Here is an 8926-nt window from a genome sequence, read left to right as displayed (position 1 = left end):
CTACCACCCATCGCCCGCCTATCCACAGGGGAACTGAAATGCGCTACTGCCAAACCAGCGAAGCGGTGGCCGCTGGCTAAACACCGTCGGCTTGTGGACAGCACAGCAGACGCTGTCGACGCACCCTCGACTGCGTCACTCCCGTCGCCTTGCCCTAAGTGATGTAACATAAACAATGCTGCCAATAATTGTAGAAAGTCAGGTGGGCGTTTGGAGACAGTCTAGAATATCATTTGTAAACAATCTACGTTTCGCCCAATGCCTATAATTTGGCATGAATGACAGAAATGTGCAAGGGAACGTGCCAGTGAGTTCCATTGCGATCTACTGACCTCAAAAAATCGCCGAATTTGGTCCTTTCCAGCTCTTGGACTTAGCTTTGGCCTTTCAAAGAGAATGTTATAGTACTCCATGAAATATGGCGAAGTATTGGACGAGAAAGAAGCGTTAGCGCAAGTTGGGCAATCAGTATACCAAGTATGGACCTGCTGTAGAGCACGTTGATGAGAGCCAACTGGAGACGCAAAATGAGCTAGATAAAAAGTATGTGCTTCAGCTCGCTCAAAAGGAGACTGTACCACTTCAAAGGAGGGTCCAAGGTAAGAGCCTGGTGAATTTCAGATGTATTGAATGTCTCTTGATTACATGGACATCCAGTTCAAATATTTAAAGCCATTTTTCTGAAAACGTGATTTTTTGCATTTTACAGTTTATTTTATTTATTTCATTTAAAGTAGCCAAAACTGCAAGCGGCGCCCGAAGCATTAGTTCAGGGGGTGTTTGTGGGGATACACAGGGTAGCAGTATGCTCACATAAATGGATACTATGAAAACAGATCTACAAACAAAAAGGGGGAAAAAAAAGAAGAAAACTATGAGCGTAACAGTATATCTCTGAACGAATTTCAGTGCGACAGTCACAATTTCCTGTGGAAGCTGATTCCACGGGAGATTGTGTGTGGAAAAAACGAGTATTGGTATACGTTTGTTCTGCAAAAATTCTCTTCTCTTAGTTTTAGAGGGTGATCACTTCTGTGAGACAGAAATGGGGAGGTAAAATGTAAGATTCTTTATCTATTTTGACCAAGCCATGAAAGATTTGAAAAGCAATTTCTAATCTCTATATTTTGTTCTACGTGTAATTAGTAGTTCCCACCCAACCTAATCCTTTATTGCAGTAACACTAAACGTGAAGTCATAGTTAGAACTGACAAAACGGGCTGCACGGTTTTGTACCAGCTCGAGCATATTACATAGGGTTTTACTCTGCGGGTCCCAAGCCACACAGGCATACTCTAACATAGGTCTGACGTTCGAAAAATAAAGTAATTCTCTGATTTTGGGAGGAGCTAAGCGGAAGTTTCGTTTAACAAAATTTAACATTCTACAGGATTTCGCTGTAACATACTCAACGTGTTTAGTCCAAGTAAGATTTGATGAAAAATGTACACCAAGGTATTTATAATCAGTTGCTCGCGTTAGCTGGACAGAGTCTAATGTGTAATCAAACAGGTATGGATCGTGTTTACGAGTGAAGGAGACGCATTGACACTACTAGGGTTCAGAGACATACGCCACCTAACACACCAGTGCATGATACTATCTAAATTGTGTTGCAAGTACTCATGGTCAGAGACAGATCGAATGCAATGGTAAATCACACAATCATCTGCATACAGGCGTACTTTGCATGAAACATCTCGAGCAATATCATTGATGTACACTAGAAACAACAGAGGCCCCAAACAGATCCCTGAGGGACTCCCGAAGTAACAGTAACGTATTCAGATTGGGAGCCATTAATTACTACACGTTGCATGCGATCTTGTAGATAACACTTAATCCAATCAACCAATGCAGGAGTAATACCGAGCGATGAAAGTTTATGTAACAGCAAGACATGGGAAACGGAATCAAATGCTTTTCTAAAGTCTAGAATATACAGTCAGTCTGTACACCAAGATCAAATGAATGAAAAAGGTCAGTGACTGAATTCTAAGGAGCTGTGTCGAACAAGAAAGGCCAGATCTAAAGCCGTGCTGAAATTCGGTAAAAAAATTGTTATTTTCTAGATGTTTCATTACGGCGCTGTAAACTATGTGTTCCATTGTTTTACTACATACACTCGTTAGAGAAATTGGCCTATAGTTGGAGACAATATTTTTTGGGCCGCTTTATGGATCGGAACCACGTTCGCAACTTTCCATTCCCTGGGTAAGCAACAAGTACGCAATGATTTCTGAAAGATGATAACGAGGTAGTGGGCAATTATAGTCGGAACAAGCCCTCAACACATAAGAGGGTATACCGTCAGGGCCACTTGCAGAAGAAACATTTATATTGTCAAGTAGCTTAAGTATACCACCATGCGTTACGAACAGCTCCGGCATAGGTTGAAACACATTGTCGGGAATACGCGGTAATTCAGTGTGACAGGGGGTGTGAAGGAAGACTGGAAATAGCGATTGAAGGAAGAAGCTTTATCGATGTCATCAGTTAGAAGTACACCGCCGTAGTTTAAGCACGGGATGCCCACTGATTCTTTGCTAATCGATTTTAAGCACTTCCCACATTTCATTCGGGTTATTTTGTAACTTTGGGCCTAATGCTAGGAAGTATTTTTCCTTGGCAATCTTGTTTTTTATTTTTATATCTTTCCCAAGCGTCTTTAGCATCACAATTACGTCAGGGTTGCGCTGTTTTCGATAAGCATTCAGGAGACGATGTCTCTTGTTAATAATTCGCTTGACTTCCAGAGTAACCCAAGGTTTATCACTACGTTTTTTTGGCAGATAACTGTTTAGTTGGAACATGTTTGTCAACCAACTGCTTTAGTGTGAAGCAAATGTATCCCATAGGGTGTTGCAATCTGCGGATTGTGCTAAATGATTAAATTCCTGCAGGAATACCGCAAGCTCATTAGATAATGAAGCATAATTTCCTTTATCAAAGTAATATATCTTCCTTGGCCGATCATGCACACATGTGAAGGGAACGATTTGAACATGGGCCACGACACAGTCATGGTCACTGATACCAGGAATTACGCTGTTATGAGGACACAAGTGATGGCTGGTTAGAAAAAGCAGATCCAAAACAGAGGAGCTATTATGGCCACACCTAGTAGGTTGAGTAACAAACTGATAAATGTCATTCACAACGATTGCCTCAAGAAATGCCATAGATAGAGCAGATGAATTACCAAGGACTGGTTTATTGTCCGCCCACCTCACATCAGGCATATTGAAATCACCGCCTATCAAATAATCATTATTATTGTAGATATAAACTCGGAAAGGGATGTGAAAGACTCGGGCGATGTGTTAGCGGGGGAACGGTAAAAAGAACAACGGTCAGTGACTGTCCTGTTTTAAATTGGATATTGCACCAAACCGATTCGGAACAACCAGTTGGGGTTAACACAGGAGGACGATTGCAGGCACGAATCAACAAGAAGAAAGACGCCACCGCCATGCGCATTGCGATCGGAACGGTAGACGTGAAAATCAGGTGGAAAAATTCTGAGTTACCAACCGATTCCTCGAGCCAAGACTCCGTGCCTATAACCACGTTAGGTTTGACAGTAGAGGTCAGAGAAGCAAATTCATCAGTCTTATTTTTTATGCTTCTGCAGTTCACGACCAAAATGGTAAGCTCTGAAATTGGATGAACAGAACCTTCCCCGCCAACACATTGCTTTGAGGGCAATTTGCTCGGGCACCGCCCCTTTTGCTATTTTTTCGATTCAACCACAATATCCTGCACGCCGTCATACACGTAGCACTTTTTATCAACGAGTAGCCTATCGTATCGAAGTCTGAAAGAGCAATTTAGTGTTTTTGCATGTTTTACAAGTTTAGATCGCGCAAGCCTGATATCAGGGCTGAAATCCTCACGTATTGCAAAGTTAGTACCCTTAAGCTTAATACCACGAGATAGGATGCGTTCCTTATCCTTGAAGTTAACAAACCTAATAATGACAGGTCGGTTTTTCTTTTCGTGAAATTTACCAAGTCGATGAGCGCGTTCGATACTTTCTGTAGTAATCTGTTCACCCAGTTGCGTTTGGCAGAAAGATAATACTTTCTCCTCCGACTCCGACCATGTCTCATTGGCTGAGTCAACCAGGCCAAAAATAATCAGGTTGTTTCTTCTGGATCTGTTCTCTCGCTATCAAGCGACGCCCTAAGCTGCACCATATCATGACGAAGGGCATCAAGAGCGCCCGGAGCGGAGGCTGCACTTGTTTGTATCACTTTGTTTAAGAGTGTGCATATCGCTTTCCAGAATATTCACCCTGCTGACAAGGGCTTGCACTGACGCTGTCAGTACATTTTGTTGTTCTTTAACAACTTGTATTTCCTGAAGGAACCTCGTTTGATTCGATTCCAAGATTTTAACGACTTCATGAATTTCAGCGATTTTGGCACTGTCAGAACCTGTAGGTGCTGCATTGGTTCTTGGGCCAGGGTTACTCTCGACATCTCCAGAGAGCATTAACAGAACACTCGATAAAGCAACAAAAGCAGAAATGAACCCCACAACGCATTTTCGCAAAACACATGTGAAGTTGGTGGGGCACGACATCGCTACCAAAAAACGATTAGAACTACGATAACATTTAGCGGGTTGAAGGTAACTGACCTGTGCGTAGAACGGGTGTGAGAACATAGCCAAAGCGATGTCGTGCCCCAGGCGCTCAGCCGTGAACTGCTGCTTAAATGTCCGCCCCTCGGATTGTGTAACGCTCGTAGGCTTTGGTTGCCAGATGAAATCAGGTGTTGCAGTCAGTCTTGGCTGCTGGTACGAAATTGGCTGGGAGCGATGAAACTTGACCAGCACATCTTCATCGGCGAAGCTTGAAGAAGGCGATACCAGAGGCAAGGGGATGCCCGGCACCGCGAAGCCATTGAAGGAAGCCTTGAGGAGGGACAGCGCCAAGACCTGTGCGTAGAACGGGTGTGAGAACATAGCCAAAGCGATGTCGTGCCCCAGGCGCTCAGCCGTGAACTGCTGCTTAAATGTCCGCCCATCGGATTGTGTAACGCTCGTAGGCTTTGTTTGCCAGATGAAATCAGGTGTTGCAGTCAGTCTTGGCTGCTGGTACGAAATTGGCTGGGAGCGATGAAACTTGACCAGCACATCTTCATCGGCGAAGCTTGAAGAAGGCGATACCAGAGGCAAGGGGATGCCCGGCACCGCGAAGCCATTGAAGGAAGCCTTGAGGAGGGACAGCGCCAAGCGCGAACAGTGGTAATTTTCCTTCTAATAAATATTGTCACACAAAATTTCGCGAGCTATTTCTTCATGTGTGTAAGTGTGTATTCGAGCAGAATCATTTTAAACGAGAGGTAACTTTTTCTGCTATAACCAATTCTGTGCCAAACAAACCTGCTCAATATGTATTTATTCAGTATTTTTATGATAACGCCCCTTAGCTTAGGGATGTGGTGATCGTGGAGGTTAGATGCACGGGATACTGTCCTCACTAAGTACTTGCCAAGTCGCGTTTGAATCTCACCGACCATATTATATTTATGACTGTTGGCGCGATATGCACAATTTGGCACATTTTGATTTTTATAAATGTTATTTTTTCCATTTTTAGCAATTTGATCAATTTTAAACTTTAAATTTACCTAAGCCCTACACAACAAAATCATAACTTTTGGACTACAACTGTAAATTTTTTTTTCTAGGAGGTGGTGACCTACCTTGAGGCTACATTAAGTTAGAAATTCCAATGCGTGTTGCAAAACAGTTTCTACTGCACTAGCGGAAACACGTTTCCACGATATTTAATTTATCGGATACTTTATTAAGGCGAAGGCCTTGTATGCCTCATTGGTCGATCGGTCTTGAAAAAAAGTCTGCCCACATCTGAGCGTAAATACCTTTTTTTGGCAAAGTTTTCAGATACACACCCACCCTAACAAGCACCCTGCCAAAGCGCAAATACAGCTGATAAACGACTTACCACGGTGTGGCACGAACGCATTCGATTTCTTAAAATTTATCCCTGATTCTGAAGCTAGCGTGGGCTACTGGAACGGATTGCTGGGAGCAGGACATACTAAATGTGAAAAGGGCGCGCTTCACTCATAATTAAAGGTGCCGCTTGTTTTCCTGGCATGCCAAGCGGCCGGTGTCGTTACACTTCGTTAGTGGAGTAGCCGCAGGGCCCGCCTGACCTGTATAGGGCGTCTGTATCATTCTTCCGCTGGTGCATGTTGATGAAGCATAGTAGTGCATTATTCAGGACCTCTCCGAGCAGCGCCGTGGCATGGGCGTGTCTATATTTGATCACGTGGGTGACCTTGCGTGTCGCGAGCAGAGCGGTTAATTTCAGTGGCCCCGCTCAAAAGGCAGTGAAAAGGCCGATAACACGTCGGCTTACTTGAACATGAGAAATAGATGTGGAAGCTCGATTTGTAAATTTTAGGCGCACTATTTCGCCTTGAAAATTCGTTTACCAACGTGTTGTGTTGCACGCACATTAACAGCTGGGTGTATTTTCCGTGTTGTCCGTTCTGCCCACCTTGGCAGCTTAGCTTATACGGGGTATCGCTGCTTATTTCGAGGGCGTGGCTTTGATCGCGAGCAATAGCTGCTGCATTTGGAAGGACACTAGATACAAGAACACTCCGTGTGTTTAGATTTTGGTACACGTTAAAGAAGTCCAAGTGGTAGAAATTAATGTACAGTCCCCCCAGCGTCTATGGCGCGCCTCATAATAAAATCGCTCTTTTTACACATATCGCAGAAGTTATTTCCTAATCTTTTAGTCTACGTTCCCAAGCAAACAGTACAAAATTGAATACTACCACAATCACCGATAGATCTGCAATATCTTTAGGATAACTACGGTCTTTTTCCTTATTATCTGTTCAAGATTCCCTAAGGTTCGTACCATCGTTAGTAGTAGCTTCTCCGAGCCCTCCAACAATTCGGCATGAAAACGAGTACATAGGGGTGATACATTGTAGATTTTGCGGTGCAGCCTATCACATTGGTTGCCTAATCAAAGATTTGCTAATAATCACTGACCCACCTTCTTCTATTTTAAAGCAAACTGCCATGTTTGTCCGAAACATTATCGACATAGTGTAAGCAATGAAACTGTCTTTGTCACAGGGAGGGATGACAAGGGGGAAAGAAGCTGCGTCACGCGCCTGTCATCCCTTGAGCGCGCGTCATCAAACGCGATCGTTCTCTCCCCGTATTATTCCGCTGCGCGCTAGTGTTGCTTCTGTGTAATCTTAGCCCATCATAGAGCGTTGTGAAGAAGCGCATCTGATCCAAACGCCATTCCCGATATATGTTTAAGCTGTGCACAGCAGCGTTGGCTCTGCGTTGTATGTATTTTATTCACCAAGCCTGAGGCGTGGTTCAGGATTCATTTAAAAGAACGAAGTTTTCAGTTTTGCTAAATATGGCGATCGTCTGCGGCAGTATACTCAAAATATTGTGACTGATGTGTTAATAAGGAATGAAATGTAAATTGTTATATCTTCGCTTTTACACGGTGCAAATATGTGTGTTTTTAACCGATAACAAAGTTTCGCCTCTTCCCTGGTAGCACAAAACAGAGATTTCGCCCTTAACGAGTGGAGGAGCCACCTTATGACTTAAACAAGCACGTTATGGTGTTAACTCTGAAGGTAAAATATTTCATTGGAAAATTATTACCAAACTATGGTCTTCTGGCAATTTTCGCACTATATACGAGCGATAGATGCTTACTATCACTAGGATATTTGCAGCCTCTTCGGTTATCCGCTCTATATAAGGTTTATACCAACGTTGCTTGCACCTTCCACGAGCCCTACAACAACTAGAGTTGACAATAAGTTAATGGGGGTGATACGTGGTAGAATATGTGGTGCAACCTATGATGTTGTTTCCCTAACGAAAGCCTTGCTAATAATTACCGACCCCTCTTTCTCTATTTCGAATGACACTACGGTACTTTACGACAAAATTATAGTCATAAGGTTGGTAGGCAAACTGGCTTTGTATGCGCAAACACACTAAGCCACTGCGTGTATCTACGTGTCTATTTTTGTCTTTTTTTGTGTCCTGCGCATACAGAAGCACGATATACGAACTAGCCCATATAGCCGCCGCTATCACGAAGCCAATACATGAAGCGCTCGTGTTTGTTGTGGTGTTTCACTATATTACGTATTCAAGTTCTGTGTTGCGTTCTAAGGATATCTTAAGACCAGAGAAAAATATATCTCGCTGCCCCCGAGAAACGAAAAGTGCCACTGAAATTAAGCTTTGCAAGCTGAACAGAATACTTTAGCATATCTAACTGCAAATGTAAATATACGTCGAATGCACTTTTTTGTTATCATGCGCACACAAATAACACGTACAGGCACACAAAAACATATATAGCGAAAAAAGCAAGTCATGATGCTTCGTTCAGGTGTGCAGTCAGTCCTTTAAAAAAACTTCGCTTTCATGTTGCGTGTCAAACAAGCTCTGCTTTGCCACAGGCCCTGGAGGTTCTGCTATTGGAAGCTCGAGCCGCGTTCCAAATGTAGTTCTGCGTTCACAATATGGCTCTTTGCGTCGCATTTGGAACAATCACACCGGACGTACCATCTGGGTATTACCGTCGCCACAACGGCGGCTTTCTTGGCCAGCCCCGCCACGGTGGTCTAGTGGTTATGGCGCTCGACTGCTGACCCGAAGGTCGCGGGATCGAATCCCGGCCGCGGCGGCTGCATTTTAGATCGAGGCGAAAATGTTTGAGGCCCGTGTACTCAGATTTAGGTGCACGTTAAAGAACCCCAGGTGGTCGAAATTTCCGGAGCCCTCCACTACGGCGTCTCTCATAATCATATCGTGGTTTTTGGACGTTAAACCCCAGATATTATTATTACTTTCTTGGCCAGTCTCTTGACAAACGTGATCT

Source organism: Rhipicephalus sanguineus, chromosome 5, assembly GCF_013339695.2.
Source record: "Rhipicephalus sanguineus isolate Rsan-2018 chromosome 5, BIME_Rsan_1.4, whole genome shotgun sequence".
NCBI classification, from domain to species: domain Eukaryota; kingdom Metazoa; phylum Arthropoda; class Arachnida; order Ixodida; family Ixodidae; genus Rhipicephalus; species Rhipicephalus sanguineus.
The sequence above is the reverse complement of the archived record's forward strand: the minus strand, read 5'-3'. Positions refer to the sequence as shown.